Genomic DNA, 10,113 nt, shown 5'->3' with positions numbered 1-10,113 from the left:
CGCCTCTCGAGCCCCCGCCGCAGCCAATCAGCGCTCGGCCCGTCCCCGCCCCGTCCCTGCCGGCCCCGCCCTGTCGGGTGAGCGGGGCGGGCACGGCGGGAAAGCGGCGGGGGGGAAAGAGCGGGGGGGACCCCAAAGGGAGCGCGAGGGGCGGGGGGTCACCCCCAAAGGGGGCTGGGGGGAGCCGGGCTGTGAAGGGACTGCTTTTCCAAACTGCCCTGCTTATCCCGCATGTGCACACTTCTCTCCTGCTGGGATCTGCCCCAGACAAACCTGAAAATACCTGGAAGTGCCACCTCCACCAGCACTTCCTCCACAGCTGCTTTCAAGGATTTCTCTTCAATTTGCCAAGGAAATGCTTCCAGATCATACTTCCATCTACAAGTCAGAACACCAGCCTGCACCAGGACTCCTGCTTGTTTTCCCTGCACTTGCTGACAGGAGGTGCAGAGGCAGGATGTCAGCACTTCATTACCAACAGCCTTAACGGGGCATGACTCCACTTTTTAACCTTGGAAGAAGAGCAGCTTTTCCTTTTCCTCTCCTGTTTTTTGGGGTTAGTTTTTTTTTACCTTCTGAAGAAAAGAACACATGTGTAAATTGAAATAATCTGAACCCAACTTTTAAGAAGACTGACACCTTTGAGCAGCTTCCTCTTAACCCTCTCTCCATGTTGGAGGAGTGGCCAGATGAAGAGTTACCAGCCCATCCTGGCTTCCAGAATGGCACAGCTGGTGGTTAGAGATTCATCTCACAGTTTTCTAGAATATGCCCAAACTTGTTCTGCCCTTCCTTATTCCTAACTCAGACCAATGGCTCCAAACCCAGCATCTGGGAGGCTGATTAGGTTGGCAAGAACATTTCCCTGTGTGATAACAGTGTGGGCACAAGGACTGGGAGTGTGTCATAGGAAATCTGACTTGCATACATGGGGTAGGAGATAAAAAAAAACACAGATAAGCAGAAAATGTTTGCAAGGAAGAATTGGCAGCAAATCTGTCAGAAGATTAGTGCAGGTGACTATCAAATACAGGAGAAAACGTGATGAAAGGAGTAACTCATGACTCTATCTGAGCTATGAAATGAACAGTAACTTCAGCCACTGATGGGAGATTTTTTTAAATACAGAAGTGAGTTTGCAGTTGTAGCATTTTCCACATTAAAGCCTACAGCTGGTAAATAATAAAATAAGCAATTAAAAAGCAATCAAGCTTGCTGCATGAAAACCTCTCAAACAGGCTGCTTCAAACAACAACAGTCTTCTTGCTCCCCTCCTTCCCCCAAGCCCCAAAACTTCACCACATCTCAGGTCTGTACTACTCACACACATCACTTGGCAGAGGAAAGCCACACAAAACAAAAGATAAAGAATAATTACTTGTTTTGGTAGGTACTGATGGTCACGTGTGTGGAATGGGAGGTCCCAAGAGGAGTGTCAGCTTGGTGGATGGTCCCTCTTGGGAAGTACAGTAAGTCACCTGGCTGCAAGAAAATTGATATATTTAGGGCACCAGGTCAAACCTTATTGCAGTCAGAGAAAATACTCTCTGAGCAGTCAGTCTGACAATATATATCCTTTAGAATCACAAAATGGAGCAGTCCTGCAAGGTACACTTTAATAACATAAAGAACACTAAGCCAGAAGTTCAGAACCTTAAACTTTCCAACCTGCTGTCAATATTTGCTGAAAACATGAAACAAGCTTTTTAACATTACAGAACACACAGACTCCCACTGAGCTGCAGGAAGAGGACAAAGAAGCAGCTGAGATGGACCTGCTGGCAACACAGTGGGCTGGCAGAGGAGCAGTGAAATGGGGATTTGGTCAGATCACATCAAAAGAAAAGGCTAGTATTCCACGAGAAAAGCCAAATATTCTATAAAAATGGTAATCTGTTACAATACTGTTGTCTGAGATTTTCAGTTAAAGCACTTAAAAAACAGGTACGACCTTCCTCCTCCTCCTCCCTATCTTTCTTCTCACCTGTGTAAATTAAAACTCCACACTGAAAAAAAACTAGATAAGGAAAGTCAAGGCAAGAAAGGTGTAAAGCACATAAAATTGCCTCCAAGAAGGAAATAAAAGTTTACTTATGGCTTGTCCTGTAAACACCTACAGAGTTGGACAGCACAGTCAAAGAAAACTGCCTTCCTTACCAGAGTGGGGACTACACCAACCAAGAGTATTCTGAATTCTCTTCATTTGAAAGATGGAGAAAGGAAATATTCTAGAAAGATGTTTAGGGAGGAAATAGAGTCAAACAACAGCATCCCTCTCAGAGGCAGCCACAAAGAGACAACCAAACTTTGACACCAGCCACCCAGAAGAAATGGGTCACAGGAAGTGAACAACAGCAAACAGAAGGAAAATAAATTAAAAACTTGGATAACTTTTAAGCCCATCATTATTCCATAAAAATGAAAGGCACTGAAGTCTGGTCCCAAATATTCCAGAAATGAAAAAGGGAACTGTAGTTTACTAGACTTTGCATCACCCAGTACACGATGACGATTGAATATTCCCCTCTGTCAAACAACACAGCTCATGATGTCAGCATCCCATCCAATGGGTCACACTATTCCTAAAACACCTACACCATCCAACATGTCACACTATTCCTAAAACACCTACACCCAAATGCAGCTCTGGACACTGAGAAGAGCAGAGAGAGGCTCCCTAACAGGCCAAAAGGCAGAGAAACTCCTGAGGATTCCAACATGGAGCAGCACCACCAGCTGGACAAGTAACACTTCAAAAGCAGGTCAAACAGAACAGGACAAGCACCAGATTCCCTGCTGACACTCAGTAATCTTCATGAAATGTTCCTTTTATTCCAAAAATCAACCACCAACCAAATACTTGAATTTCACGTTTGGAAAAAGGAAGAGCAATCAATACAGCAAGTTTATATGGGGCTTGGTTCATGCTTCTCTTTATCAGCCAAGGATAAATATTTAAATCTCACTCACCAGAACAGTGACAATGTTCAGTGCAGCAGTAAGTCTCAGTGCACAGAAGGATTAGCCTGAGGGATTACAGGCAGCATGTAAAAGCATAAAAATGTTTTAGAACCATACACAAACCCAGTGTTTTTTCTGCACACAACTCCACAAACATGACCTAGGAGTCAGGGTGCCCAACCTGGAGAGTACTAGTCAATTTACAGAAATAACTGGGGGTTTTGGCCCATTATTTAAATACTAGAAGCAAAGGATACCTTTAAAAAAGGATACAGACAACTATCACCCAAATTTCTCGTGCTCGCAGTGTGCAAACCCTCCCCTCAGTTTCACAGCCACAATCACTGCCTTCAAGAAATGGACCACTTTTAACTTTTCTGGCAATCACAGCCCAGACCACCTAAGGCAATGAAATTCTCATACCTTTAATATGAACTCATGTGTGGGATTCCCAATCCTATCTTCTGATTCCACATCATATTCCCGAGCTAAAGGCACCCTTGGTTTATGGAGCCGCCAGTGTTTCTCGCCTTCCAGCTGAAGGATAAACACCTGCAAAAGACCATAAATCCAAATCCATAAGGAAGTAATTCCTTTCACATTAATTTTTAGATAGCTACAATTCAGAGAAATTTAAATTTGAACTATTTTTTTTTGTCTCTATTTAGAGACAACAGACAGAGGAGTTGTGAAGTGGGATCTGTTTTGTCCTAAGGCAGGCATTTGGAAATCCCTGTTTCTCTCCAGTCACTTAAGTAAGTGCTAGAGAACTAACCCAAAAGGAACATCTGCCACACAAATAGCCAAAATTTCAGGTGAAAGAGGCTTATCCCCAACAGAGCATCAGAAACCTCTATAGGGTGCCCAATGGGGGTAGATGGCATGAGTTAGAAATGCTGGATGTGAGGCTGCTGAATAACAAGCATAAGGAAAATGAAACTCCAGGTGTATTGAATGGAAATGAAAATATTAAAAAGCAAAATATACATATAAGGATTGGACTTTTTGATTTGGTTTAAGTGGGATAGTCCAATTTTTTCTTTATAACGCAGTGTATATTTGTATGTTTCTTTTAGAAGCTGATTTAAAATGCATTTGGACCACAGGAATTCATCATATCAGAAACTTCTTAAAAACAGCAGGACCAACAAGCACAACCAGTCTGCTATTACAGTCCAGCTGAAGAAAGAGCAAGTACTTAGTAAAGGAAAAAGGACTTGTAAATTCTTGGGGCCTGAATGAAGTGAAAATGAAAAAACAGGCGCTAGAAAGCTTCTGCAGCTGTGAAAACAAACTTCTCTTTTTATCTAAGGGAAATACCAGGTCTGGAAAACCCAGTTTGCATGATATTATGATTAGATATTACTATTAGTAAATTTTCAGCAAAAATATGTAAGAAAAACGACTACAAGGAAACACAAATAAAAAACCCCAACATTTTCCTATAATGTTTAGTGGGGGGAGGGTTAGAAGCGCACACACAACAGCAAACACTGCCATCAGCAAAAGCCCATGCACAGTTTCCCAGGCAAGGTTGTGCTGTCCTACCTCAACATCATCATAGTGAGGAGGAAGGCCCTGGGATCCCTGGGGAGTGATGTAAACATTGGACCCCACCAGAGACCCAAAGGAGCACTCCAGCTTCTCCTGAATCTTCCACAGCTCCTGCTGTAAAAAAAAAAAGATGCTGTTACTTGCTGAAGAGCTCAGCCAAGCCCAGCCCACCTCCTCCCCATGGCTTGGGAAGAATGATCACATCAGGGACACAGAGGTTGGGAAGGAAGGTGCTCTGTACCAGTGTTTCTCCTGAAGGAGAGCACTGGAGATGCAAAGGGGATCTGCCATGAGAGTCATTGCTAAGCCAAAAAGTCTGGTGCCCCAACCTGTGTTTGTTCTCTTCCCTGTGCCATCTTTAGGCTGCACAACCAGACAGACAAGGCTGAACAGAGGAAAATAATCCCACAAACAGCAAAACACCATAAGACAAGAAGCACATGCAGGACCTGCATTCTCTCACCAGAGAGAACATACAAAGGTTAGAGACCTTTCACCAGTTACTCCAATCATTTGGGAATATTCAAAACCAAACTTGACTCATCCACACCCCACATGTGACAGACAAGGCACCGAAGGGAAACAGCAGAACGTGCCAAGTACCAGATCCACACAAGTGCAGCTTGGCCATTAAAGCTGACATCAGCCAGGAACACTATACCTGGGACTCAGCTTGTATTTGGGATCTTATTTGGGTCCACCTCACAATTCAGTTGTGTTGACACCTTCAAGACTACCTGAATCAAAGCACCTCCAAGAATCCAAGTCCTTTACACAACTGTGCAGCACCACTGCCTCGTTCTCAAACTCAAGGACTGAGAACACTCAGCTAAAATGGGCTGGTACCTTTCCATGGTGCAATTCACTGGCAAGAACACTGGAAATATTTCACATGGTTTCACACCTTACCCTCCATTAAAGGGAAGTGGCTCAAAAGCCACAAAGTTTGCACAAGGAAACAGTGGGGCAGAAGGGATAATTTAAGCACAGATGCCTAATCATCAATTTTGTGCATTTGGTTTTGTTTCCAAACTTTTATGTGACAGAGCAAAATTTTAAAAAGAATATATTATTATACATATTATAGCATGAATCAGATTTTGTTCTTACTGCAGAGCAGTGAAACATGATGGACAGTGCAAAAGTATAAACTGTGTTTTAATACAGCTCAGGTAAAGATTTCAGCAGGTCATCAATGTCAACCACTTCCCCCGGGGACAGAGATGAAGCCATGTCTAGTGCAACTCAAGCAAAACACACCACATTATTAAGCCAGCATCAATTATATCCAGTGAAACAATCCCACCTTAAATCTCTGAGGCTGATGAAACTGTATTGTTGCCTTTTTCTGGTCAAAATCCTTCCTCAGCTGCATGTAATTCACTTTGCCTTCTTTATTTAAAACCTTCTTCTTTCCATTCACACACTGCAGATATTCACATCTCGCCCATAGTGCAGGCCCTGGCTGCACAGCTCCTTCAAGTCTGACAGCTGGAACAGGGACAGGCAGTAAGCAGCCACCAGGGGATCATTGCTCTGGACGAGCAGTGGCTTTTGCTCCCAGTACTCCTTGAAAAACACCTCTTCTTTGATGGGGGAGATCAAGCTCCTGAAGAGGCTCTCTGGGTTCTCAAAACTCAGGACTGAGGGAGAACAAGCTGCTTCCAGCTTTGCTCGTTTACACTGTGCCTGTGTTTCTTTTCCCATTTCAGCATGCTTCCCTCCTTTCTTGGGCATGGTTCCTGTTCAAGAGGAGAGAGGACCAAAACAATCAACCAGCAACACAACCTCAAGAGCTCACGGGCCCAGAGCAACAACTCTGACCCTACCCAGTGGGATATCAGAGTATCCCGGGAACAGCTCTGGTTTCAGAGCCTCACTATTTGCTCCAAAGCATTAACAGTTTACAGAAGACAGGGAACATTGTTAGGCCTTCCTGTTGATGCTCTGGAATTACTACATTTACAAGTTTAAAACTTGTAAAATTTACCAGTTTAAGAACTAAAAGGCCAAGATTCTCCTTTCAGTCCTGTCGAGCTGTCAAACTTTGTTTATGTAGAACAAAAAGAATTCTTTCATACAAGCACAGACATTTCATTTTAAAGCTGGAAGTCATTTACTTTGTTTTTCCCAGGCAGATAGTATGATTGTGTACCATTATGCCAAAATAAAGAAGTTGATCTACAAATGGTTTGGCTGCCAAATTCTCAGGAAAGTTAAGGGGAAAATCAAGCAATGGTAGGTAACTGTGCAAGTCTGGAAAGCCAACACCTGAGAAGTTTGAACGTGCTGATGCCATAATTTCTAAGTAAAAATGACAGCTCTACTCCCTACACCCATTTGATAGGAAATGCTATCAATTTGTTGAGATACTTTTATTTACACAGATCCCGTATTTTGAAACTTAAACTCCAGTTGTGGTATTTACATGCAGCACTAAGTTCTTCTGTGCAGCAGGACACCCGTGCTGGCCCACTAACTCCTGGGCAGTGTTTCATCAGCAGCTCCTGCACAGCCTGTCCCTCAACAGTAACCGAGGGTCACCTCAGCCCTGCAGGAGGGAATTCACATCACCTCCTTCCTGAGAGAATGAACATTCCCAACTGCAGCATGAGGCAAGGGAATGCGTAAAAAATTAAAGACTGAAAATCAGTCCCTGACTGACAGCAAGATCTGAAGATGCTGCTGAAGGCACCAAGATCTAAAGCTGACATCCCCAAATGACAGCAACACAAATGCAACCAAGCCTGGATTAAGAGTTTTGAATTCCAGACCTAAATCCATTGTACCAACCTCTCAGCTCATTCACACTGATTTAAAGAAGTTACATTCAGATATTTACTATTCATAGAACGCAGCTTCATTTACAACACGTGCTGTTCTGTAGCGTTCTGCTGGTTATTACAGCTGTTCCAAGCCCCCTGCCATGGGCAGGGATACCTTCCACAAGATCTACTTGCTCAAAACCCCATCCAACAGGATCCAACCAGGCCTTGAGCACTGCCAGGGATGGGGCATCCACAGCTTCTCGGGGCAACCTGAGCCAATGCCTCACCACCCTCCAGCAGAAAAAAATTCTCCCTTACATTTAGTCTAAACCTAAACCGTTCAGCTTAAACCCATTGCCCCTTGTCCTGCAGCTACAGGCCCTCATAAAAAGTCCCTCTCCATCTTTCTTGCACCACTTAAGTCCTGACAGGCTGCAAGGAGGTCTCCACAGAGACTTCTCCAGATTGAGCCATCCCAACTCTCCCAGCCTGTCTCCGCAGCTGCTCCATCCCTCTCATCATCTTCCTGGCCTTCCCTGGACTTGATCCAACAGGTCTGTGTCCTTCTCATGCTGGGAGTTCCAGAGCTGGATGCAGCGCTCCAGGTGGAGAATCACCCCCAATTCCTTCCGTGCCGGGCTGGAGGACAAACCCCAGCGCAGAACCCCACACGGGAGCAGCTGCTCCCCGCCAGGGCTGTTCCCTCCCACACCACGGCAGCTCCCTGGGAAGCGGCGGGAATACCGCCGGGCACAGCGGGAATACCGCCGGGCACAGCGGGAATACCGCCGGGCACAGCGGGAATAGCGCCGGGCACAGCGGGAATAGCGCCGGGCACAGCGGGAATACCGCCGGGCACAGCGGGAATACCGCCGGGCGCAGCGGGAATACCGCCGGGCACAGCGGGAATACCGCCGGGCACAGCGGGAATAGCGCCGGGCACAGCGGGAATACCGCCGGGCACAGCGGGAATACCGCCGGGCACAGCGGGAACACCGCCGGGCACAGCGGGAATAGCGCCGGGCACAGCGGGAATAGCGCCGGGCACAGCGGGAATACCGCCGGGCACAGCGGGAATACCGCCGGGCGCAGCGGGAATACCGCCGGGCACAGCGGGAATAGCGCCGGGCACAGTGGGAATAGCGCCGGGCACAGCGGGAATACCGCCGGGCACAGCGGGAATACCGCCGGGCACAGCGGGAATAGCGCCGGGCACAGCGGGAATAGCGCCGGGCACAGCGGGAACACCGCCGGGCACAGCGGGAATACCGCCGGGCACAGCGGCTCCGAGGACACGCGGTGTCCCCGCTCCCCCCTCCCGGCTCCCGCCGCCTCCATCCAGCCCCTTCCCGTCCCGCGGCCCCGCACTCACCCGGGCAGGAGGGAGGATCGCGTGGGATCGGGGCGGGCCGGGATGGATCGGGGCGGGCAGGGGAGGCGAGGCCAGGCAGGATGTGCCGGCTGGAAGCGGGAGGCGGTCCTGCCGCGCTGGGAGTCACGGGAGGAGCCGCTTCCGGGCGGCCAGTAGGAAATCCGGCGGCATTCCAGTGTCATTCCAGTGGGTATTCCAGTAGGAACGCAGGTTAATCAATCTGCTTCATCCAACGGTGCCTGGGCTTCAGCTGCGTTATTTATTTTTTTTTTCCTGGACCAAAAATCTTCTTCTAGAGTCTCCCTGAGTCTCCCTCAAAGAAAACTTTGGAATCCTCACCGAGCACGTGAAAACTTCCAGAAATATTTTTAGATGCCCGTTAATGGTTTGGTTTACGTTGGCTAATGATGTCAGAAACAAAAGAAGATGTTAGGTAGGCTTTGCTGAAGCTTTGTTCTTGTGTACTGGCTTGAAGGATACGAAGCAGAACTAGCAGAAATAAAAAAGGTGGATTTTGGAAACCTCAGCAGCCTTACAGTGCACGGCTGATGTTGGTACAAAGTTACACTGCCATAAGTGTAACTAGAAGGAGCTTTCAATGACAGGTAAGAGAGGGGACTGTGTCCTGTCAACAACTTAAGGAGGGAGAATAACAGAGCCTTGCACATCTCCAACACCAGTTCAAATCCTTCCCTTTATGGAAAGTGGTTTTCAGTCTTGTTCCTCCTCACAGTGTGGTTGTTACACAGTCATAACTTCTGCTTCCCTGGCACTAGCTGGATCCTTTGGAACAAATGTTGTGATTCCAGTGGGATCTGCATTCATGGATGCATCCAGCAAATTCCTGTGTGCTGAGCAGAGAAAGTGGCAAAGTATAATATATAGAAAAGGGGGATGGAGGAGAGAAAAAGGCAAACGCTGCTCATACTGTTCAGTCCTTGTTCCTTTACCACCTGGACCGCTCTGTCGCCAGCTGACCAAAATATCATGGTCACTTGAACATGAAATAAGGATTAATCAGCATGTGGCTGGGTTACCAGCAGAGAGGTTTTGCCAGGGGTGAACCTACAGCTGTCCTAATTGTAGAAATGTGTACAAATTAGATAAAAAAAATTAAGTTTCTCTAGAAAGCTTTTTTTTTCATAGGTCTGTGAGCTTCAAAGAAAAAGAAGACAATCTCCACTTTTTAATTCTGAGTTCATCACTACATCCCTCAACATCCAGGACATTTTGCAAAATGTATTAAACTTCAAATATTTTAATGTAAATGCTCACCAATAGTTGGGATATTCAAAGTGAAAAATAGGTCACTGTCATGAAATTCTCTTTCTTTCTTTCATGAGAATTAGCAAGCTTTGAAGAAGGAAGTAGTTCTCCAGACTTAAAAGGTTGCATCACCTAAATTAACACTCACAGGATGTTTTCTCACTACAGATGGGCGTACCAGCAGATGCTAAA

The 10,113-nt window shown here is 46.3% G+C and overlaps 1 pseudogene; it reads right to left on the bottom strand.

Annotated features, from left to right (window-relative positions):
• Nucleotides 1–1,235: 1,235 nt before the first annotated feature.
• On the bottom strand, nt 1,236–6,252 carry LOC135405539 (ribosomal oxygenase 2-like; annotated as a pseudogene).
• Nucleotides 6,253–10,113: the final 3,861 nt, after the last annotated feature.

Source organism: Pseudopipra pipra, chromosome W (genome assembly GCF_036250125.1).
Source record: "Pseudopipra pipra isolate bDixPip1 chromosome W, bDixPip1.hap1, whole genome shotgun sequence".
NCBI classification, from domain to species: Eukaryota; Metazoa; Chordata; class Aves; order Passeriformes; family Pipridae; genus Pseudopipra; species Pseudopipra pipra.
The sequence above is the reverse complement of the archived record's forward strand: the minus strand, read 5'-3'. Positions and strand labels throughout refer to the sequence as shown.